Source organism: Rhinatrema bivittatum, chromosome 15, assembly GCF_901001135.1.
Source record: "Rhinatrema bivittatum chromosome 15, aRhiBiv1.1, whole genome shotgun sequence".
Taxonomy (NCBI): Eukaryota; Metazoa; Chordata; class Amphibia; order Gymnophiona; family Rhinatrematidae; genus Rhinatrema; species Rhinatrema bivittatum.
The window spans coordinates 50,904,075-50,930,105 of NC_042629.1; the positions used below are offsets into that span (position 1 = coordinate 50,904,075).

Genomic DNA, 26,031 nt, shown 5'->3' on the forward strand with positions numbered 1-26,031 from the left:
CTCGGAGCAGTCTATTTATGCAAGGCAAAATAAGACAGTCCTTTTGCACGGATAATACAGCGACAGCAATTTATGAAGTCAACAAAACGTGCTGAAGTGCTTTAAGTATTGCTATTCTGTTATTTGTCTTACTCAGATCCTTTTTCAATATGGTGCAGAGTTCTAGTTGAGGGGGGGGGGGGGGGGTGTCGCTCCATAGCTTGCAAGGTGATGATAGCCCCTATTCAACTCTTGCCAGCACAGGGGACTGCCAGAATACAAAAGTTACAAGTCTAGCCTGAGAGAACAGCAGACTACTTCATCTAAATCTGAAAGGGGTTTATGGAAAATACAGAAACCAGCAAGCAGGGACGCCCATGGGCAGACAAAAGTAATACAAAGTTCAGGGTCCCAACTATCGTTTAAAAGGGTGGCAGGAGCGACCTAGTGGTTAGAGCAATGGGCTGAGAATCAGGGTTCAAATTCCACTCCCTCCCCTGACATTCTTGTGACCTTGGGTAGGTCACTGGCCACAGGTTCTTAGATTGTGAGCTCTATGGGGCAGGAATTTATTGTACATGAATACTAATTATGCTGTAAGTTGCCTTGAACATAATTTGGAGAGGTGAACTAAAAATCCTAATATTATTATTATTAAAGGCTAATCGTTTCTAGACTGACCATTCTGACTGTACTTAAATCACTGAACCTCCAGTACTTAAATAGCCAGCTGGGGCTCAGGACACAGGTAGTATCTGTCTAAACCCACCTTCTAGCAGGGTACTGTAATCAAGCAGCACTTGCTTCAAAAGTCCATCAAAAATATTTATTTATTTATTTAGAATTTTTCTATACCAGCGTTCATGTAGCAAATACATATCACATCGGTTTACAGTGAAACAGTAGTTGCATAAGAGCATTACATGGAACAGGGGTTAAACGTAACTGGGGACCATGAAAATAAATACCTGGGGTAGATAAAAACTGCTGATATGACATTCAAGTAAAGCACCAACTATAACGGTAATTCGGATATTAACAATTAAAATTAACAGATAGTAATAACCAGCAGATAATAAATGAAGTCGGGAGCATACGGGACAAGGGTGAGAGAATAAGGGGAAATATAACGGAGGATAATAGGAGGCGACTGTGTGGCCGTGAGAACAGGAGGTAGGTAGGAACTAGTGGAGCAAAGGAAAGAGCAGGGGTGGGAGGGAAGGGTAGGGAGTTAAGCCAGTCTGAGTTAAGTCATTTGTTGTAATGAAAAGAAAAGAGGCAGAAAGTCCTGATTGCAGTTAGGGGTCAAGGACAATAAAGAGGCCAGTTATGAGAAGGATAACCAACGCTCAAGACGGGCGAGAGAGATAGATATCCAAAGGAGTGATGTTCGTAGGAGTGGCCAGGGTGTTACTGTCTTTATATGGTGTGGTGATCATCAGAATAGGGGAAAGCTTGGCTGAATAGCCACGTTTTGAGCTTCTTTTTTTTTTTTTTTAAAGTCAGCGGGCACGGTTCTTGACTGAGGTCCGGGGGGAGAGCATTCCATTGTGGGGGGCCAGCTGGTGAAAGAGCGCGTTTCCTTAAAGAGGTCTTAGCTGGAGGGGTGTATAGAGTGCCTTTGTAGACACTTCTAACTGGTCTGGAGGAAGAGTGGGGACGCAGAGGGATACTTAGATTGAGTGGAGCAAGATTGTGAAAGGCTTTGTGGATTATCGTTAGAACTTTGTAAAGAATTCTGTATTTGATTGGTAGCCAGTGAAGGTTCCGAAGGATAGGGGTAATGTGATCTCTTTTGTTGGTGTTAGTCAGAATCCTAGCGGCCGAGTTCTGTACCATCTGTAGGGGTCTGATGTAGTTGGCTGGGAGTCCGAGAAGGAGGGAGTTGCAATAGTCGAGTTTTGAAAAGATGATGGATTGGAGTACTGTGCGGTAATCCTGAAAGTGGAGAAGGGGTCTCAACTTTTTTAGGACTTGTAATTTAAAGAAACATTCCCTTGTGGTATTGTTGATGAATTTTTTAAGGTTTAAGTGGTTGTCCAAGATGACACCCAGGTCTCTCACTCGTTGGGAGAAACTTACTTGAGATGTAGGTGGAATGTTGGTTGGTCCGTAGCTGTCATCCTGGGAGAGGATGAGGATCTCCATCTTGGTGTTTAGTACTAAGTTGAGGCTGGTGAGAAGGTGGTTGATTGACTGGAGGCAGCTATTCCAGAAGCTGAGGGTCTTGGTGAGGGACTCCTTAATTGGGATGAGTATTTGAACGTCGTCGGCGTAGATATAGTGAGTTTGCTTTAGATTCACAAGTAAGTTACAGAGCGGGAGGAGGTAGATGTTGAAAAGAGTTGGGGAGAGCGATGATCTTTGAGGGACTCCCAGGGTGGAGCTGACCAGGTGGGATTCTTTGTTGTTAATTCTGGCCTTGAAGAACCTGTTGCTTAGGAAGGATTTAAACCAGCTGAGAGCAGCTCCTGTGATGCCTATTTCTGCTAGCCGATCTAGGAGTATTGAGTGATTCACTGTGTCAAAGGCCACTGATAGATCTAAAAGAGCGAGAAGAAATGGTTGTTTATTTTCTAGGTTCAAAAGGATGGTGTCTCTTAGAGAGATTAATAGGGATTTGGTATTCAATGATTTGTGGAAACCGAACTGAGATGGGGTGAGGATCTTGTGTTCCTCAAGGTATTCTGTGAGTTGCTTGTTGACGATTTTTTCCAGGAGTTTGGCAATAAATGATAAGTTGGTTATAGGGTGGAAGTTTGCAGGATCGGCTGCAGACAAGTTTGTTTTTTTTTTAAAAGGGGTTTGAGAGTAGCAAGCTTTAGCGAGTCTGGTACTAGCCCTTGTATAGGGAGCAATTTATGATTTCGGCAATGGGCTTAGCGATGGTTTTAGGGATGGAGATGAGTAGATTTGAAGGTATCGGGTCGGATGGGTGAGAGGATGGTTTGAGCTTCTTGAGAATGTTTTCTATCTCCAGAGATGACGTTGGCTCAAAAGTTTCGAAAGTTGATTCACAGTGGATTGTAGAGGTGAGAGGTGGGGGGGGGGGGGGGGACGGGGGACGGGACGACTGGGGATTGGTTGAGATCAGTGGGGTTATCAGGTTGGTGATTTTTTTCTTGAAGTAAGTAGCAAGTTCTGCAGCTTTGCTTAGTGCTTGGTCATCCGGGATAGTTGGTGGAGCTGATTTGGTGAGAGCAGAGAATAGGGTTTTAGAGTCAAAGATGAAGTGATGGATTTTTCAGTCGAAGAAATCTCTCATCCCTCTTATATCACGTTAGAATCAAGGGTAGTGTTCAGTGATGAAATAGTAGTGCAAAAAAGCAGGTTCCAGCAGAGCAAAACGGACCAAAAAAATTTGACAACTTTGCATGAATAGGAAAATATTTTCACAAACATCAGACGGAGCAAATACTGCTCTCCAAAATCAGTAATCCTTGCCAGAAATGCTGTTAAGACGCTAAGAATTAAAGTTTTGAATGCCAAAAAGAAAATACTGTTCCCCCCCCCCCCCGCAGCCGCGTTAGGCGAAACACGGGTCCGTGTCGGGGGACCCTGTGTTGAAAAAATCTTGTGTCTTTTGAGCAAAGGAGTTGCCGATTTGATGAATAAAAATATTTTCACATTTAAAAATCTTTGAGACTTGGGACTGACTTTATATTACTGCATCGCCTAGGAAAATATTTTCACCATCAATAATTTAATGAATATTCTGTAAATTCACACACTTGTGCTCTTTGACTGAAGTGAATATTCCAAGAGGCACGGAATACAAGAGAGATAGTCAATCACTTGGCATTACATTGCCCTTGAAATTGTATGAAAATTTAAATTACACAGCAGATGCATCACGCAGCACCTAAAGTCATAAAGGTTGATTTTTTAAGCCCTATGTGCACAAAAGCAGTAGATATGCATTTGTCTGGGGCCAGTGTGCACCATGCGGATTTTAATAATCGCGCGAGTACGTGCGTATCTCCCGGTACACGCACAAATCAAAAACGGGTGGGGCGTGGGCATGGTCTGGGCAGAACTTGAGCATTCTCGGAAGTCACTTTGAAATGTGCGCATTAACAGCCGGATTTTAATGGCCCCTGTGCGTAAAACACAGGGTTTATGTGCGCGCACCGCATGCATTTGAAATATGGCCCAGCCGCGTGCATAACCCCTGTTACGCACACAAGAGCCGGGCCTTGGCAAAGAGGCGGTCTGGGGGGGGCGGGGCTAGAGGCTCCCGGTACAGCGGCCATTTGCAGGAGCAAAAAGTAAGTTACAAAAATGGGGGGGGGGGGGGGGCCTAGGATAGGGAAAGGGAGGTTAGGGTTGGGGGTAGGGAACCGGGGAAGCCCAACGAAGCATCGCCATGCAAATTCGCAAAATTCTACGCCGACCAGGATTTTATAAAATTGTGCGTCCATGTTCGCGCGCACATGGACGCGCGCGGTTTTTAAAAATCTACCCCTAAGTATTTACGCACATAGTCACACCTATGGGTCCCCTACCGCGTAATTTTACTTCTGCTATGGAGAGCGTGTTAGTATTAAAATTTAAAAAAAAAACTAGGCGAGTCAGCAAGGTTTTTAGGGTCGGGGTTAAAAGGGAGGTTAAATAACAAGGAGTTAGGAAATTTGATCCATTAACTTGGCAAACTGGGAGCGAACTGGGAAAAAGGGCTATTGCGACAGCACGCGTATCTAATAAAATCCCCCCACTTACTCAGTAGAGCCAGCATTTGCATGTATCCATGTAAAATTATGTGCACATGTACGCACATACAGCCGATTTTATATCATACTCACATGTCTCTGAGTGCCGGCCAGAATACGTGGGTACATTTTCCCCCCACGCCGCTGTTTGAAAGTTACCGTCTCTGGGGGAAATTTTAAAAATCATTTACATGCATAAAACTGGATTTTAGACATATAAATGCACTTTACCCATGGGCTTTTGAAAATTACTACAATAATAAGCCATTGAATTGTCCATAGGGTATTCACGTGCAAGTGCGCTTTACGCACGCGACTCCTTTCAAAATTACCTCCTAATTGCTTCCTTCCATTTAGCTTACAGACATCTTCCCAGAAAAATAAAATTTGCCATTAAAACAAAACAAAATATATTACACATATATAAATAAAGATGGTATCTTTTTATTGGACTAACTTATTCTTGACTAGATTTCGGGAACTAGCACTTTCTTTTTCAACTCTGAACAGAATGAGCAAAGACATTACCAAAAACCATAAATGAATCATAAATTCATTTATTCATAAATTCCAATGATACAGGTAGGAGGTAGGAGGGGAGGGGAAGGCAGTTAATGGGTAATCACAAGGTGACAGGCGGTAGAATTTTATGGCTCATAATGAGTTAAGGAGCCGCTTCCCAGTCATAAGGGGTTCGTTTTCAAAAATTCACTTAGTTTTTTTCTGTGGCTCTAACGCTGCTGGTCATCTGCCATCAAACAGCACAAACCCTATGCAATAGGAGATAGAATTCTCCTGTTAGTAGTCCGTCAGCTTTCCCATACATCTCTGTTTTCAGCAAAATGCAATAGGAAGATATTTGACATACCAGTCTGCTGAAAGTATTAAAATCAAGTGTTTTATTTATGAATAGGGAAGCAATGAATCAGCATTCACATCGCACCGCTATGAGCACTTGGCTCAGCAGGGTCAGACTGGCTAATACGTGGGCTGGATGACCATTGGAGAATGCCAGGTGACCAGTCAGGGGAACTAATGATCCAACCCAGCAGGCCTGGTTCCCAAATATGAATCCCAGTTACTCAGCCTTTGCTCAAGAAAAGAACAGCTTGTAACTTTTTTTTTGAATATGACACCCTATCTGGGGCCAATTACATGTTAGGAATTTTTCTTTTATTTTACCAGACTGCTATAGTATGTGAAAGTTGATAATGTTTACAGTACTTGTAAAATAAATTATAAATCTTCTTTTGCTCCAAAAAAAAAAAAAAAGTGCTGGGCAATGATGGACCAGGTCAAGTACATCATTACTAAAATATGCTCTGAGAAACTGGTTCTCGGCTTTTCCATTTAAGAGCTCTGAGATGATCCAAGAGGTCCACGCAAAAGCAAAAACAAAAAGGAGACCCTGAAAGCTTATCCAAGGTGCAGAGAAAGTTCGACCTGAGAAAAAACGTCCCAGGGCAGTGAGGCCCGAAAAACAGTGACACCCAAGGTGCAAGCCACAATACAGAAATCAGTAGGAGAAGCTGTGCAGAGAAAAATAAAAATTCACTCCTGATAACACACATACAGTGGTTTGCAAACTGTTTCCAATCAATACCCACTTGTGCTCCAAAAGCAGGTAATCTACGACAAGTTGACACTGCTATTGGATGAATTGAGTCTTGAGCTAGTAAATACTACTGTACACAGTGTACTTCCGCCAACGTGTCAGATCCTGGTATCTTACTAGTCCCTGTGACCAGTTACCCATCACTTAGCAGGACAATATTCTACAGTCATATATGCACGCTATACTATGATGCTGTAGGATAAAAAATACTATTTTAACAAAACACAGATGTGCCTATATCCATAAAATAGGTTCACTGAATAATTTTATGAACCTGGAAAAATTTCAAAGCTTTGTTGAAATCAACTTGAGAAACTTTTTTTTTTTTTTATTGTTTATTAAGAAAATAAAAATCTAAACCAGATCCAAAAAAAAACATGCTTTGGGTTTTCAGAAAATCTGAAGTGGACGTCATCAGATTGGCAGGATCTGCTTCACAATTTCCCCCAAGGGTCTGGAGCAGATTTTTCAAATTCACTTTGGATTTTCCCCAGATCCACCTGGGAAAATGGAATAGAATTCTCCATCAGATCTGGGTGAAAACATCCCCAATCTCTGTTAAACCCAACTTGGCTGAAATCCAACTGCTTCGGGTTTGACTAAGTTTCCTGCGCACCTCTCCTAACAGACAAGACCACAAATTGTAGCCAAAGCTGGCAAGCAGTCAGTGGGAGCGCACACCCTTCCAGATTCATCCTGGATCTCCTCCCCCCACGTTCCTCACCTTTTCAGTTCAGAAACTCATTTTTCATGGCCCTTCTGGGATTCTAGCCTTGGAAAAGTAAGCATGGTTTTGTACTAAACCACAATAAAAATCCTGCTTTATGATCTCCCTTAATTAAAGTGTCAACAGCGTGATTGTTACCATGGAGAAGGCACAGCAACAAATCACCATTAGGCCATCATTTGCTAAAAGATGGAATTTATCTGTGCCTTTTTTTTTTATGCAAAAAAATAACAAGAACAGCTTTTGCCAACACAAACACTGTGCTGGAAGAAATCAAGGAGAAAGGATTCTCCAGGCAGCCATTACTGCTTCTCATTAGGCACTGGCATCGGCCAAACATTCTTTATTGATTACTTGAAAGAACAATCAAACCACCACAGTAGGAGGAGGGTCTTCCATTTTTGTACCTCCATGGGGGCAGAACCTGCGCTCCTTCAGACCAGAACCAACATTCCATTAATCTGCCATTCTCATCATTGCAGTCCGACCAACCCTTTTGTCTCAGCCGTCTCCTGAAAGATGAGCATTCCCCCTTTAAAAATGCATTGACTTGCGAAATCTTCTTCTGTGCCACCAGCTAAATAAGTTATATTTCATAAATGTAGCACACTAAAAGTCTAGTTAACCTCGTGCATTGTGTAGGCTGACATCTAAATGAGCGGTTGGAGGTGGTTGGCGGGGTGGATGGAGCACCTGATGAAACTTTCTAGGAACCCAGATGAAATGCCTGGAAACCCTTTTATTTACGTAACCAAAGATACCACAATTTTAAACATGCTATTAATCATCCATTCATGCCAGAGGGTGGAATTTTACTTTTTTTTTTTTTGCTCAACAAAAACTAAGGACAATGTCTAGGTCATGACTTCCAAATATAACTAAAAAAATATAATGATAAAAAATTGTGCTACCCCATTCATGTGGTGTTTCTGATTAGACATGTACTGTTACCTTTTCGCCGTCAGCGATGTCTTTTCGTGGCGTCTGCCCCGACTCCTCCTCTTCCAGTGCGGACGATGCCCTGACTCCGCCCCCGATTTAGTGATCGCAATTGAAAAGGAACTTTTCGCATGCGATCCCTTTTGAAAATGACCCCCTAAGACTTCCAAAATAATAAGTTAAATCATAGAAGTAATGTGTAAGCAGCTGGGACAATGGAAAGATACTATAGTGTGTACTGTAAGTTGTTTTGTACTTAGAGGAAATCTTGAAATTCCCCCTCCCCCAAAGAGAATTTACAGCATCACAAGGGAATGTTCCGGATGGTGTTAAAAGACCTCTACTTGGAGCAGTTCTTGCTTCTCTGTTGCACTTGCCATCATTTCTTGCCCAAAGGGGCAACCTAAATCCAAATTATTATTATAGATTTATTTAAAACAACCTAGTGCATCAATAATTTACCAGCAGTACATCAAAAACAGGGTTAAATTACTTTATTCTTCCGTACATGAACACTTTAGATAAATGTAGCATTACATAAGAACATGCCATACTGGGTCAGACCAAGGGTCCATCAAGCCCAGCATCCTGTTTCCAACAGTGGCCAATCCAGGCCATAAGAACCTGGCAAGTACCCAAAAACTAAGTCTATTCCATGTTACCGTTGCTAGTAATAGCAGTGGCTATTTTCTAAGTCAACTTAATTAGTAGTAGGTAATGGACTTCTCCTTCAAGAACTTATCCAATCCTTTTTTTTAAACACAGCTAAACTAACTGCACTAACACAACAAATTCCAGAGTTTAATTGTGAGTTGAGTGAAAAAGAACTTTCTCCAATTAGTTTTAAATGTGCCACATGCTAACTTCATGGAGTGCCCCCTAGTCTATTATCTGAAAAACATGGGGACTTCAAGTCTTTTTAGTTTATTATTAATTTATTATTATTATTTTAACTTTTGAAGAGTCCTAACCTTGCCTCATGAAGGAAATACAGAACGGTCCAGAGAAGGGCTACCAAAATAGTGCAAAGTTTCTGCACCAAAACCCCCGAGGAGATGAGATTAAAGAACCTAACATGGACACCTGAAAGGAGATAAGACAGAGGCATTCAAACACCTGAACGGTATTGACAATTCAACAGAAGGAAATTTTTTTCCAGTGACAAGGAAGTTCTAGAACATGTGAGGATAGATCCTTCCAGAGCAGGTGATGGATGCTAAAACAGTCAAAGAGCAACAGACTTCGAGAAGGCATGGGATAAGCACAGAATATCCTTAGTTGCAAACAAAAGTGAATGAGATAGTGAAACAGAAGCAGAAACCTAACACTGTAGGCCATGGGGATATCCACAAGCTACAAGGGTACAATAATGAAGAAAGGAAAGAAAGAGTGGTAGCCGGGTTTGTCTAGCAAGCTACAAATTAAGGGAACGACCAGGTCTGTCTGTCTGTCAGATAGCACAGAGCTAATAGTAATCAATTGGACTTAGACTATATAGAATCAGCAATTAACCAGAAGAGCGGGCTTGCATCCACTAGTATCTCTAGCTGTAGACCAAAACAGAAGGAATACCAAGACATCAGTCCATTTCACGTGGCCTCTAATCACTTGGTGAACCCTGCGGAGACCAAAACAAACATTTCTGCTCACAACGCTACAAAGCTCATCTATGGATCCAGAAACATTAAGTTCACATTTCCTGAATGGCTGAAATACTTTTAAAGAAAAAGTCAGAATGAGATCAAACCTAAAAAAAAATTACTCTGATATATTCATGAATAATCTGACTTCCCTTTCTCCCATTTACTTGGTGAAAAGAAAATGCTGCTATATCTCTTGCCCATGGGTAGATTAGAACTTTTGTCTATTAAGGGCTGTTTTGTATCCAGGACAACAGAGCAAACAGGAGAAACCCAGTGAAAGAGAAAAGGAGTGGGCTGATAGTAAAAAGTGTGAGAGATCATGTCCCCTGATGCAAGATTTCACAAGCAGTGTTTAGCAGAAACCAAAATAGAGCTGGTTTTGTGAAAAATGAAATGTGACATGGAAACTTGAGCTGAGTTAATTCCACATGTGTTCTCTCCCCCCAGATGTTAGCAGGTTCTGAATGGAAAGAGCGGTGGGAACAGGAAAGCAGCTTAGGAGCTTTCATGAGAGGAAATGTGGCAAACAGTATGAACTGGTGGAGGAGAAATGGACTGGTGTAGAAGTTCCCAAACCTGTCCTGGGGAACCCCCAGTCAGTCAGGTTTTCAGGATATGACTGGCCGAGGGTCCCCCCCAAGACTAGTTACGGAACCACCAGACTAGTGGATAAAACCCTGTACAAAGAGATGGGTGAGAACTTAATATTGGAGGACATCAACGCAACTTGAGGTGTTCTCTTATGATGTAGCGCAAGACCAATTTAGAAATTGGAGCTGTATGAAAAAAAAAAAAAAAAAGCTCACAGTTTCACACAGTCAAGTTGCAAAAATGTCTCAGATTTATCCGAGCTGTTCGCTGGCTGTGGTCGTTCAGTTCCGATTATTCTGAACCTCCTCACCCCGGCCCCACCTCTCCAGTCCTACCTTTGGAGTTGGCGCCAATTTCTCCATCATTAATGCATACAGATGGACTTGTCCAAACTGGTGGTCCTCTGGTCACATTCCACAGCCCCACCCCCTTCCTAGCATAGAGTTTAACTCAAGACCGCACGCTTTCCGCAGGTGAGCAGGAAGAAGGGCAGAGTCCCCTCCACAACCCAGACCTGCACACACTCCCAGCGGGAGGAGAGGTATTTTTCTCTTGTAAAGGGGAGGAAGGATTTTTACTTACCACGCTAGAGATTCTAAGCCCTTTCCGGAGATTTTCCCGACAAAATCTCTCCGGTTTGAAGATGGAATGGAATAATTTCCAAATTGTGTCCTCTCAAGTTCTTTATTTTTATTCTTTATTTTATTTAAAAAAAATGTATAGCCTGCCTGTCTCCAATACTAGGCAGGTTATAACCGAATGATTTTCCGTACATACTGCATGCAATAATAGTATTTTGAGATTTTTAGCCTGCCTTTCCAAATAACATTCAAGGCAACATTAATATATTTAAAATATTTCTGTACTGCCTAGGCCATGTTCAAATCAGATCACACAGAAATAAAACATAAAATCCTTACAACATTATTAGTAATTTTCACAAGAAACTTATCAGGGAGGATATCTTTAAAGCAGTGCATATGTATATTATACTGTACGTGCAAATGTGCACATATATAAAATACATGTAAATCTACCCAACGTGTTTGCATATCTAAAAGATATATGTGGCGTGTTTTTTCAATACAGTCAGATAAACAGTGTTTTAACACTTATCTGGCAGTCTTAATTAGCTGGATAAATAATGGCTTTTGAGATTTATCCGGCTAAGTGGCAACAAAACCACAACTTACCTGGAGAAGTCAAAATGTATCCGGAGAAGTGGCGGACATCTGCTATGCGCGCATATTTGTGCTCCTAATTTTAATAATTTACACAAGGAAATTTAAATTGCATATTTTCCTTAGTATTTGTCGGATTTTACTTGTGCAAATCATCAAATTTTGTAGCGTGCACAAGTGAAGGAAATTCCCAGTTTTACCAATTAGTTCACCAGTTTGCCCAGTCTCTCTCTCGGTTATCAAGACAGCCCCAGGTCTCAGCCCACTGCTTTAACTACTATGAGACTCCTTCTCCTTTCTATATTGAAAATAGTGCTGTTGCAAATTATGTTACATTAACGTTAGTTTGGATATGTACAAAAAAAAAGGTCAAATAAGTTATAGATGATAACCCATTAAAATGGTCTCACCTACAATATATTTGTTGACCTTTCTTTCTAAGTTTCCCAGTGGCTTGGATACTTTCTGCAAGAAGGTCAGAGATGAAGAAAGGCCAGCTTTACGGCCTATTACAGCGTCATGCATAGCCTTCAGTGCTCCACAAGTTTCCCATTTTCTCTCAAATTTCATCCCATACATAACGAAAGTATTGTTTTCAGCAAGGTCCTGGGGCTAAGAGAGCCAGATATAGATCTCTGAAGAGTACTTTCCTAAGTACCCACTAAGCGCTCCCTCTCAAGGGATTCCAAATATCCTTTTCTTGCCCTTTTCCTAATCATCCTGGAGAGCCTCAAACCAGGATTCAACTCAATCTCTCTTGGGCGCACACAGCTAATCACTGGAACCATCACTAAACAGAGCTGATTAAGAAGTCCCAGGAAGCTGGAAGGTACATGGAGATGTCTCGCACAATCTGGCATCTACTTCATTTTCCAGATTGGGTAATGATTTGCGTTTATTTATTTATTTTTTTAGACTTGGTTGCCAGGGGCTAGCTACAGGAATTGGGGGGGGGGGGGGGGGAGTGCCTTCAGAGGCCTGTGGCCTCTTACATTTGGCTCAGCCCCCTCCCCCTAGCAGCAAGCTTATGCCACATCTGAAATGGCCCTTATAAAAGGTACAGCAGTTAAGAGAGCCTGGAGACATTGGAACCACTGCCAGACCATGGTCCCCTGTCCTTTAAGGAAGCTCACGAACAGAGAGAGAACCAACACTGCCGTCGGGTGCTCCTGGTTAGATGAGGTCATCAAAGCCTGTTTACTTTTGGCAGATTTTTATTTAATTATTTATATTCCACTTTTCAGCAGTTCAAAGCAGATTACAAGCAGACCCTGTAGGTATTTTCCCATCCCCGGAGGGCTCACGATCTAAGTTTGTAGCTGAGGCAACGGAAGGTAAAGTGACTACCCAAGGTCACCAGGTGTGACAGTGGGATTTGAACCCTGGTCTCCTCCAGATAATTATCCCCCCTCCTCCTCCTCCTCACAGCACCTTAAAACTTCAGGATTGCCCGAAACTACGGTAGCACAGTATCCCCCCACCCCTTAAAAATTCAGTTCTGGCTCTGCTCCTGCTTGATACCCCCATCGGGGTCTGCTGGTGCATTGAACACAGAAAAGACAGACTTTGGTCATCGAAAACCTAACTGTAGAAAGCCTGCTCGTTACCAGCATGGAGCGTTTCCATTGACGGTCTGTCAAAATGCCACACGGTTTTCAGTTTCTACTCATTCCTCAGCTATGATGTGTTCTCTCTGAGGCCAGCAAGTTATGCTCCCCTGGTTTTCAGTCCTCAGAGAAAAAACATTTGAGAAGCGGATTAGTGGAGAAATGAATTTAGGAACTCAGAGACATTTCAGGACATGGGGTGATTTTAGGCTAGACCTTAAAAAAAAAGGTAGAAAACTATTAAGTAGTGTTTGAGGAGAGAAGACAGGGAATTACATTTATAATCCGAGCAAGTTGATGAAGAACGGGCAAAAACGCGGGCCATGGCACTGGCACTCTGAGTTAGAAATGTTTAGGTGCTGAAAGTATATATTTGGTTAAGTGGGCTTCTGATGAAGATAAAAAAAATGGATAGAATAACTATTTACCAACTCAGAAATCAAGGCAGTTCTCTCTCTTCTATTGTATCCACTTCCCCACTCTCTCCCCCCCCCCAAAAAAAAAAAGATCTAAGGGTGATATGAAACATAGAAAGTTAGCTTTATTTGCATTTCATGCATCCTAGAGTGCATTTTGATGCCAAGATTCTTCCAACATGCGCACACATTCTGGACCTGTCAGTGCAGCAGATGGACTGGTCTATAGCCAAGAGGAGACAGGAGGAGGATGTATATTGGGTTGTTGGCTAGTTCTTCATTAGGACATACTCCTAGTTAGCAGCTGTCCCTCATAACCTGTTTCCAGCTTAGAGAGATGTCACCTGGCAAGAGCAGAACATCTTTAAAGAGGAGTCTCTCAGAAAAAACAAGCAAAAGCCCTACAATCAGTCAACACGCCATCTTGGAAAAAGTGCCAGAGAAGTAAACTAGCAGTAATAACAAAGGCACCCAATATCTCAGGCATGTTTGCACTAAAAAGAGATCTCCTCTCCTCCACTAAATGTCTATGATTCAGAACAACACTTCAGAATGCAGATCTGCAGTTGATGTTCAAGATGTAAAGTTGAGAACAGAGAAAATGCGTGCGGTAGCTGGCAATGTCCACTGGACTCATTGAGAGACTTTTTTTTCTATGGAGAATATATTTTCATTCACTCCTTTATCAACTTTCATTTTAAAGCTCTGCAGGTCCCCACTGTCAGCAGGCGGATCCAGATGAGGCAGCGGCCCAACCAGAGCTTCGCCTTTACCAGCTCACGCTTTCCTCACATTGAGTCTTTGGGTACCGGGCCCAGCAGGTCTTAGGTGGGGGCCTTTGCTGATGCTAGTGAGATCCATTGGGGTTGCTGGATCAGAGGAGATAGGTCCGGCAAATCCGGAAACAGACGGCATCCGAGAACGTCCAAGAGGCAGGCAGTGGTTGGTGGCAGTCAACAGTTGGGAGAGTCCAGAATTTGGGCCAAGGTCAATTCCAGGTATCCATCCAAAGGATGGCGAGGAATAGCACAGGAGGCAAGGCACGCTGAAGAACTGAATAACTGAAGACAAGGCCACTGGGACTGGAGAAAGAAGATGCTGAACTGAAGAACAAGGATACTGGATCTGAAGAATGAAGACGGTGGAACTCTGGGACCGAAGACAAGGATCGCTGACGACATGCATTGCTTCACAAGTAGGGAGACCTGTTGTCGAGACAAGGAGGTGTTGGTCAGAAGGCCTCTTATAGGTCCTGGGGCGTGATGTCATCAACCCCCATTGCGGGGCTTTTCCCACCACAGGCCCTTTAAATTCTCCAGTGTAGGCCATTTGCATGCCTAGGGGAGGCACAGTGGCAGCGAGTCAGCGGCGTCCGGCAACGAAGAACGCAGGTGGCATTTCACCATGAAGGGAAGCAAAGCGAGCCACGGAAGGAGCGGTGTTGACGTGACTGGGGTCCGGCCTGGCAGGCGAGGGTGGCTGTTCACAGGGTTAGCCCACTGACCACCGAACGCAACACATACCTTACAGATTGAATAGCTAATGGAGTTTTAGATCCATATCTAAATGCTTGAACATCAATTCTTCCCATATGGTGAGCACATTCTTGTACATGTTTTCTTCATTAATCTTGCCTTTCCAAAACATAGATAAGACAGGCACCCAGAATTATCAAGTATCTGTCTGTTATTAGCAAAAAAAGGTGTATATCTATATAATCTGTTACTATATGTATGAAAAGTGCTGCTTATCTAGCTAAGGGGCTGATTCATCAAGGCATTTTCCCATACTCACAGACGGGCCGATTCAGTAAAAATGCGGGAGAGCGGACAAACGCCCGCTATCCCGGTGCGCGCACCGGCCACACGCCGCTGCGCGCGATGCAATATGTAAATGAGGTGGTGCAGTAGAAACGGGCAAAAGGAGGCGCTAGGGACACTAGCGCGTCCCTAGCGCCTCCTTTTGACCCGGAGCAGCGGCTGTCAGCGGGTTTGACAGCAGACACTCAATTTTGCCAGCGTCCAGTTTCCGAGCTCGTGGCTGTCAGCAGGTTTGGAAACCGGACGCCGGCAAAATTGAGCGTCCGGTTTTCGGCCCGACAGCCGCCAGCCCAATTTAAAATTTTTTTTTTTTTCTTTTTTTACTTTTTACACCCTTCGGGACCTCCGACTTAATATCGCTATGATATTAAGTCAGAGGGTGCACAGAAAAGCAGTTTTTACTGCTTTTCTGTGCACTTTCCCGGTGCCGGCAGAAACTAGCACCTACCTTTGGGTAGGCGCTAATTTCTTAGAGTAAAATGTGCAGCTTGGCTGCACATTTTACTTACTGTATCCCGCACGCATACCTAATAGGGCCATCAACATGCATTTCCATGTTGAGGGCGCTATTAGGTGCCGCGGGTTGGTCGCGCATTTTCCTCCCCTTACTGAATAAGGGGTAAGGGAAGACGCGCATCCAAGAGCAGGCTAACGGTGTGCTCCGTCGGAGCGCACTGTACTGTATCGGCCTGAGAATGGGAGAAATGTTCTTAGTGAATCAGGCCCTAAGTATGATAAACAGTTACGTCTCAATGAGAGCTATTTATCCAGATAAAGCTGCTACTTACCTAGCCGGATAAGTACAATATGTATTTGTGCATTTTCTTTTTTACATACGTGCCAGGTTGCTGGTACATTTATGCGTATTTTAGAACCCTTTCATATCACATGCATGCGGGTTATAAAATACAAGAGATTTCTGCGTGCCCATATACTTGCATATATGGGCACTTGTGCAGCTGTTTTAAAGTTATCCTCAAAGTATGTATTAATATGTAAAAATGAAATCTGCTCATATGGTATAATCTTTTCAAACTCTAAAAAATGCTAAATCTAAATGTGAAAAGTTATTAACGATTTCCCCATACAGTTATTCTTTAGACACCCATCTAACACATTTCAAATAACTGAGGAGATCCTGGATAAGCTATTAAGTTACATCATCATTCCTTTCTTCCATATCACTTTCAGAAAAGTAACACATGCTGAGGTTTCGATGCATTAAGGTGTTTTGGTAACGGCAAAACAGAGCCTTAAAAAAAAAAAAAAAAAAGGCTACAGTGGGGTTGGGTTTCAGAGAATGTCTCACTGGAAGACCACAAGCTTCCCAGAGCCTGGATTAACCACACCTCGAACTTCGCTCGCAGCTCTGTGGCACTGCGGGCCAGCTGAGGCTGCGGCTATGACAAAGCTAGCCATCCCTTAATAAGCTCTGGAGCGTGGGGCTGCCGGTCAAGGCTGTTGGCATGTGATCCGGTGACAAGGCAAAGCCACCGAGTATTAAAGTTTGCAACAGTTCCCTGCATTTGATCAATGCCCGTCACCACCACCACAACAGGATGGTGCGAAAGCTCAAAGGCAGGAGCAGAAAAACATAACAGATTTTTTATTTTTTTTTTTTAAATATGGAACAAAAATTTATTGGTGAAATGTAGAGCGAGTGCTCAGGTTTCTCTTTTGTTTATAAGAAGTCCGGCTCTTAAGTACTTTTTTTCCCCCCTAGGGGAAAAAGCCAAAAATGTCCAAAATAAAGTAGTATCTAGCAAGAAAAAAAAGAAAACACAGAAAAATTGATTTCCTGTCAGGAAAAATATACATATCTAAATAAGCTTGCAGGATAGGTAGACCTACCAAAAGATGTCTTTTTTCTGAAGTTAAAAGCTTGCACGGAAAGACATTTGGGTCTTGGAGATGAAAGTTATCAGGCTCCCAACCACTAGCCTTCAGATCATTTTACTTTTACTAAAAAGCACAAACGTATGGAAGAAAATATAGAGTGAAAGCTGGATATAGCTCTCAATCAAAACCAAAATACTGTGTGCACTAATAGAATGGAGCAGCTGTTACCCAGATAGTATCATTACTAATAGCACTTCTATCGTGCTACTCCCAACATAGGCAGAGCTGTACTGGTGCACATTAGAGAGAATCCCTGCTCCCTGGAGCTTACAGACTAATCAAGTCAAACAAGACTTTGGGAATTTCACTTATTAAGAAAATCATTAAAACCAACAAGGCTGCGAGTAGGAGAATCGGAGGTTAGGATTTAAAAGCAGCCTCAAAAAAGATGGGTTTTAGGCCAGCGAGGAAGCAATGGTGCGACAATTCAGGAAGACTATTCCAGGAGTACGGTGCAGCAAGGTGGAAAGCACAGAGTCGGGACCTGGCAGCGTGAGTGGAGAAGGGCACAGATAGGAATGAACTGCCCAGTGAGCAGAGTTTACAAGGTGAGAAGGGAGGAGTGGTCGTGAGGAGCTGCAGAGTGAAGGCTTTTGTAGGTGAGCAAGAGGAGCTTGAACTGTATGTGGGAACGGGCAGAGTCAACGAAGTGGCTTGAGAAGAGGGGTTATACGGGCGTGGTGACACTGGCGAAACATAAGTCTCGCAGATGAATTTTGGACAGATTGTGGTTTGGAGAGTTGGTTCTCTGGGAGACCCGTGAGGAGCAGGTTGCAGAAGGCTATGTGAGAGCGAATTAAAGTTCCTTTAGTGTGTTCAAAAAGGAAGCAAGATGGTTGTCAGTGATATTACAGAGAAAGAAAAAAAACAACCCACATTTTAGCAGTTGTTTTGGATGTACTTAGAGAAGGAAAGAGAGGAGTTCAAGATGACCCAAAAGGTATGGGCTGAAGGTATTAGGAGGAAGACAGCGGTATCCACAGAAACGGGAAGAGGGGAAGTGGGTTTGGGGGGAAAGATAAGGAGCTCCGACTTGACCATATTGAGTTTAAGATGGCGGCAGAACATTCCGGCAGCAATATCAGACAAAGAGGCTGAGCTTTGGTAGTGGATTCAGGGCCAGTGCTGCTACCATCACTAAAAAGTAGGGTCTCCTTGGAGAGAGAGAGAGAGAATTGTTAGAAATCCCAGTTTTGCAAACATTGCATTTCCATTAGATTTCTACATATTTATTTACTCGCTCACCCACAATTTTATAGCATATGTGAAATAATCACTTAGCACTAATACAGCAAACATTTATGAAGATTCACTAATTAATCAGAACATTGCTAGACAGTGAATTAAAATAGCTTCTTACAAAGACCACATGCACTAATTAATTGCATCTGTTTATATTTAATACATTTGACTGTAGATTTTGCTCTGTGGGTAGAAGCACCATTTTTTTCTTCTAAGCAGATACTGAGATGTGGTGCTGAGACACCACACAAAAGATTTGGGCAAGGTTAGGGTTAAAATGCAGTAGTACAAGCCAGAAACCCTATCAACACTGCGGGCGGCTCAACAAAGAAAAACCGTTGTCATTTTCTCACCAGCTTTGGTTAATTAAGGCAACATCCCCACGAACGCTGAATGGAACAAATTAATATTTCCTCAAATTAATTCCTCTGCTTGTATTGAAATGCCGTTGGGCACAAGATGTTAAGTGCTAATCTTTTGCAAGTTTTGAAACTTCCTTGTTTGTTTCGGTTTCAAATGCCTGATGGCAGAAGAACTGTTTTCTGTTTGTCTTGGACTTTGCTGCTGCACAAAAAGGGCCAGAATTGTGTGTTTCGCTCAGGTCTGTGGAGAATGGTGGCAGTCTGTCTCAAAGGCCCGGGACTTCCTACGATGGCTTTGCTGCCAGCTGCATGAGCGGTCACCAGTCATCCATAAGAGCATAAACTACACAAAGGTTGCACAGCTCTTCATGTTAGCAGTCCTATACTGGCATCAAAGACTTATGGGAAGAGCAGAAAGCTACAAGAGCAAGTTAGATGAGTGCACAGTAGGTAGGGGAAAACACATAGCAATGATGTCAATATTAATTTTATCATGGATAAGGCTCCTTGCAGAAAAGGCCTGAATTAATCAGAAGGGAATCGGTTTACATGTGAATGTGGAGTTGGAGGGCTTTGCTTTCCATCAGCAAAATCTGGAGAGGATGGCCAGAGTCCTACATGATCTTAGATAGAGAAGAGCCACGGGGAAAAGCAGTTTGTGAAGAGCCAAGGGGGGGGGGGGGGGGGAAATGAATTGAAGGTCAAGACTAGCATAGCAGAGAGTGAAGGAGCTAAAGAGAAAGCAGTCTGGAAAGCTGCAGAGAATAAATCCTAAAGGAGTCAGAGAGACTATCTTGGAAGAGACCAAAGTCAACGAACCTGCTGGGATGATCTGCAGAAAAAAAAAGAGTGCGATAGATTAGATTAGAACAACAAAACGTCACAAAATCATCACAGACGAGGCAAGGTGGGAAACATTAAGGAAGAGGGTCGATACGTGGAGAAAGAACCAGAGAGAAAGCCTGCGTTCACAGTTTCCATCAACCCCTCTCCCTACGTACTGTATCATGAAAGCCAATATGAAAAGGTACGGGTGTATTATTTCTATGAAGTACCATAATGAGAAATCTGGTACAAGGCCTGGCAAACAGACCTATATTGACTGCCTTGGGCTACTTTGCACGAAGCAGCAAAGCACATGAAGGGAGGACGTGCTTCAGTGGAGCTTTCTGGTGTAATATTTCTTTAATTTAACAAAGCAGAGCACCCTTGGATCCAAAGATGGCTTGTTTTTTTTATTTTGTGAAGAAATAATTTCTACTGAACCCTGGATTGGCCACTGTGTGGTTTAAAAAAAAAAAAAAAAGGGTTTAACAAAGCACAGTTTATATAATTTCCAGCAAATACAAAACCAAATAAAACATTGCTCCCGTTCTTAAAGATTATTAAAATACCCAAAACTACAAAAACAACTGTTTAAAACAGGTTATCATCTTGTTCAGAGCACACAACTCAACTTATTGTCAGTGAAAGGCCTGATCCTTCAGTATTTCAATTTTAGCCCAACCTGTCCTGGTTAGTGCGGCAGGAAACCCCTAAATCAATTTAAGCCAGTTTAATAAAGTTGTAGTTGTATAAATCCTGCTACACTGCTAATATGCAGATGAATACAAACAGATTTAAAAAGAGTCCCATAGTTTTGCAGAACCTGAAAAGTATCATGCAAAAATGAAGTTTTGCTGTGATACACGGTTTTTGTTTAAGCCTGTTCCTTAGGCTTAGCGAGTAGCGACTATGGCACAGAGAAGTCACAGACCATGTATTCCTGGCTAATAACCTCACTATTCAATACTGTGTCATAAGTCACAAGGGAGCAAATTCCTGGCTAATATTGCAACTTCTGAAAATAAGGTGCCTGCTTCTAAGATGTATGCGCACCTTATTATTATTTTTTTTTTTTTTGTAGTTTTTATTTTAAAGATAATTGAATTATGTACCCTATTATGAATGGATATAGAAGATGCATGAATAGACAATAGCTAAAGTTGAAGGCTTGATGATTGAAACTTGTGAACAGAAGCACCAAACTTGTTCTAATTCAATCCCTTGTTGTGTTCATTGACTTCTGAAAGAAATGCAAGCTTAATCAAGTCAAGTCCTTTCATGGCCTTCAAGCAATTGAGAATGAATGAGGATATTTATTTAGTAATAAAAAATAAATACAGTCTTTTTTGTGTATTTATAAATAAAGAAAGAGTTGTAAAACACTTTTTCAGGCTCCGACATAACATTTAGGTCTATGGCCATGAAACAAGTTATTCAACTGAATAGCTTATCTATCATTAATTAAGAATAAGCATTGGGTTTCCAGTTGGGTATGTCAACTGGAAAATGAGCATTCTCAATCCTGTTGAAGATGCAGCTTCATGAATATAGTATACTTGCAGACTAGTGTGATAATAGATGGATGCAAGATTTTACTTTTATAGATAGTAGTAGAAAATTGCTACTAAATTATGCATTAAAAATAGGAGAAACTGTTTTGCTAAATGTAGAACCCATTAGATGGTTAGGAGTTAATATTTGTATCCAAATTCTTTCAGAAATCAAGGTTTTGGAAAAGTAGAAACATGACAAGGCTTTTACATTTCCTAGTGATAATTATTTTATTCTGGAGGATGTTATATTTTTGTTGGATTAAATATGACAATATTAAGAACATTTATATTGAACTCTTTTTAAACATTTGTATTCATCTGTATATTAGCAGCATAGCAGAATAAATATTTGAGTACAAAGTGGTAGGCAAAGGAAACAAGAAACCCTAAAATGTGCCCACAATTCGAGAAAATCAATAGCATAATAGTGAGGACCAACCACTAAATGAAACAAGCATATGGTGCTGACAAACAACCCATGATCTGCTTAGTGGTTAGCTCTCACACTATTACTCTAGAGAAAAAGAAGTTCCATTCTTGGATATATGAGTCGACAAATACAGATAAGATCTATACTCAACTGGTAGGAGAAGCTAACTAAACATAGAAACAGAGAACATGGCAGCAGATAAAGACCATATGGCCTCTCCGCTCTACCTGTCCTCGCATCTTGCTTAGCTTTACTATTCCTCAGAGATCCTCAGGGCTTGTCCCTGGCTTTCCTTGAATTCGGATACCGTTTTTGGATTGACCTTGATATTCTGTAGAAAATTGTAATATCTGAGTTGAACAGTCACTTATGCTTCTCTGGTGATTCACAATAATTTGACGCATTTAAATTAAAGACAGGAATCTATTGACCACTTTTGGGTTTAATCCATGCAACTACTGGGGGCTGTTTTCTGAATCTTTGGCATAGGATGGAGTACCCTCCCTTCTGGGATTCTGTGTAGACTTAACAAAAATATTCTCAACCTGTTCCTTTGAATACAACTAAGTAGCACTGTTTCCTTTGCAACTTCCCAGGATAGTTTGGGTTAAACTACTATCTGATCTCAGATAGCAATGCTCCCAGTGGGATGCAGTATCCGATCCATGACCTTCTGTTGCAACATAAAATTACATGTTTATTGGTTCTCTTTAAGGTCCACCCTTTCTATAATTCATAAAGAATTTACCAGGATATTTCCTTTACCAGATTTCGATCTGAGATGCTAGAATGAATTCTCCTTTAAATACCCACCAGGAAGGGGTATCTTGTTTTCTTTAGCTGGCAGCCAAATCTGAATCACTTCGATCCATGCACATGAAATCATGTTTCTGACAAAGCATCCAAGATTTGCATTTCGGAATTTCCCCTCCTAGATCACGAGCAATGACGCCATCTGCTGTTTAGCCTCACTTCTTTGGAAGCAGAGAAGATATTAGTAATTATTTAATCATCTCATTTATTGTATTCTGGTGAAACGTATTCAGGCTCAGAACAGAAAGAATTACAGGAGGAGGCAGTCGTGACAAGAGAGGACCAGGCTGCAGATTCATCCTGGGAGTTTGCAATTGAATTTCATGATGTCCTTGCCTTATTCTGGTAATCAGTTACCCGGTCTGTACTCTAGATTAGCTCATCTGTCTCAGTCCCTTCAGGACTATTAATTTAAATTCTGCTTCTTTGTTATCAGTTCCTACAGAAAGGATAATGCATATGCTGTAGTAAATCTTTTTATTGACTCTCCAGAGGATTTCTTGAATTCTAACTAAGAAAAGGCCTGTATTGTTCTCAGTACCACCAACAGCAGAACGGGGTTAGGTAACAGATATGTTCAAGGACAGATGATATTGTGATACAGTAATGATGGGACTGGTACTAGAATAATGTCCTCCTCTGCTACCATCTTCTTCCCTAGGGTCACTCACCAGTTCTGCTTCACTAGGTAAGACATAATTTGTTGTCATAAAAAAATAAATAAATAAGTTCCAAGCACGGTGGGTTTTGGATTTGATTATTACTCACATTTCTAGAGCCATCCTCAAGGCATGTCACAATTCAGCCAAAGTAGGTAGGACCCTCCCCAGAGGGTTCACAATCTAAGTTGGTGTCTGAGGCAATGGAGGGTGAAGTGACTTGCCCAAGGCCACAAGGACAGGCAGAGGGATTTGACCCCTTACCTCCCTGGTTCTCAAACTGCTGCTCTAACCGCATGCCCATTCTTCCACTCCTCTAGTGATGGGACCCACGTTCGGGGTAGCGTGCACACACATCCATGGGTAGATATGCAGATCACAGTAGAGATGCCCCTCTGTAGATCCTCTTGGACCCCTCCCCTCTGTGCTGGTAATGTGCTATGGGTAAAACCAAAGCAAAAAGCTTATTTGAGGAAGACGCACAGACACCAGATCGTAGCGATCTCGTAAGCTTACCACTTTTAATTTCAGACAGTAGATGAATACTTTTTTTTTTTAAGTTTCCAGTAGCTCCTCCAGCACACCATTGAACTTAAGACCGCTAGAGGTTAACAGGCAATGCCTGCAAGCAGTTGCTCCATGTCATACATTCTTCGATGCAAGGCGAGTCTCTGTGCGCCATTGGAAGAAAGGCACATTTACCGTTTCATTAACCGAAGGTCCCCCCCTGGTGCTCTGCAGAGCAGCATGGAAGTACCAAAAGCAGATCTTACCCCTGCCTGGATGATCAGGTCTCAGGTCTGTGCTGTGCATGTTTAGTAGCGCTATTCAAGTTATAATTAGTAAACAGTGCTATACAAAAATCTCACTTCTGATGGCAGAAAGAGTCATCTTCATCAATAAAAAATGTTCAGCCCCATATAATTTCATAACACCTGCCATGCACTGGGCACACATTATTAGATGTACAGGAATACTGGTTAAAAATAATTTCTGTAGTTTACAATTGCAATGTGTTTAAAAAAAAAGTACATATGAAACGTGTAATCCACAATCATCATTAAGTGCACCAGTTTCCTACCACACATAGGAGCTCTGTGAACCACATGTGAAAATCATGGGACAGGCCAGTAAAACTGGGGTAATAGCTCCCATCTGTTCGGCCGTGAAACATGGCGTTAGCTTTTCCTACCTTGGAGAAAAAATGACTTGCTGCTGATCTTTGAGGAGCAGCACACGAGTTTGAATGGTAATTGAAGGCAATGGGGGGAAAAGGCACCATAACAGTCCAGTCTAGGCAGCAGTTTCTAGGGACAGCAACATAAAATGAGCAGTGGTGTTTGGCTCATTCCACTATAAGCCAGATGTGCTAATGGGGATTTCCCAATGCATAGCAATGAGGACTTGTCTCTTTACATCTGGCCTTGTGCGTATTAAGGATGTGGCAGATGGCAGCCATGACTGTAGATTCTGACAACGTGGTCATTCTTTTGTATGTATTGCTCTACCCACGCTAGAGAAAACACTGTGATATGTTCCTAATTTTTTTTTGGGGGTGGGGGGGGGGGGGGGGGAGGAGGAGGGAGGACAATCTGGCAACAAAAGCAGACCCGTTCTGCTGTTGCTTCGGGTACTTTCCTTGGCTTGCCTGTCTTCTCTTCAGCTGTTGGTCACCTTCACCTTGGCTATGACTTAACCCCCTTGTTTGAAAACAGCACTTAATTCAACTTTGCTTTCATACAGTCAGCATTTTCAATCTGACCTTCTTAGATTCCTTTCCTAGCCAAAAATGCCTGATTTTCCTATTCTCCTTCGTCAGATTTCTCTTATGTCGTCATTTTTCAGCAGAAGAAATGGGCATTCTCTTTTACCTACGAGCTTTCAAATGCTGATATGTATATATACATCTCAAGCATCACGATATTCTTTATTATAAATATATGAACATATAATTGGAAAAAGAATCCAGTTGACCCTTAACTGTTGGGCATAAAACATTCTTAGAAATGTGACTTGACAATTGTACCATACTGTAAGGTTACAAGGAGAGTGACTGTACTTATGAAGTCTGATTCTGCTTTTAATGAAAAGAAATGCAACGGAGTCTGAATCATTCTAAGAAATAGGGAATAATAATTTTTTCATGCATATGTTCTCAATATTAAAAAAAAAAAAAAAAGGAAAAAAGATATACAGGACAATAATGTTATCAACAGGCAAGGCAAAATGCCAAGCACATTAATGATATGCAAATGCAACGGACTGGTATAACTAGAATTACATCAACTAACCACATGCAATAAATATATTCAGGGACACTCAAGCAAAGGTTGCCAGGACTGAGTTTGCATCAAAATTTCTAATCGTTAATGAAGTAACAGAGATGAACAATGTCAGTTTCAGATAATAGTATTAGCCTGGGAGAGGGGGGCAGAGGGAGAGAAGTTGGCATCGTGGCTTATAGAAGAAGCCACCACTCTCCGTACAAAGAACATTTGCTAGGAAAAATAAACTGCTAATGTTCAGACTCTTGTCTCTAGGAGCTGTCAAAACTCCACCATTAGTATTACTAAAATAGAACCTGACCTTTAGCCAAGAAAGACCAACCAAGTCGTCTGTTGCGAAAGGGTGGCACAGATGGCTCTAAACCACAATGGAGGACAGAGCTGCCATGTCAGTCCACTTGAAAGCACACAAATGGAGGGATAATTTTAAGACTAAGAGGATAACTTTCAGATGAGTGTGCAGGCGCACATATACAGGCGTATAGGGGCACGCAGCCAGATGCGTGGCAATTTTACATCCTGCACGCACAAACGTGCGCATGTTATAACATAGCTCGGCACACATACGTGTGTTCCTAATTTTACAAGTGTGCACGCACAGTGGCATTATTTATTTATTTATTTATTTGAAGAGTTTTATATACCGATATTCGGTTGAGCCATCATAACGGTTTATTATGTCGGCTTTGAGCCACGCAAGTGAGGGAATTTTTATAACAGGTGCATCCACCACCAT

The 26,031-nt window shown here is 41.9% G+C and overlaps 1 protein-coding gene across 1 annotated transcript in view; it reads right to left on the reverse strand.

Annotated features, from left to right (window-relative positions):
• ABI3BP (ABI family member 3 binding protein) overlaps window positions 1–26,031 on the reverse strand; it is a 293,742-nt gene that overhangs the window by 204,295 nt on the left and 63,416 nt on the right. The gene's annotated exons all lie outside the window — the stretch shown is intronic.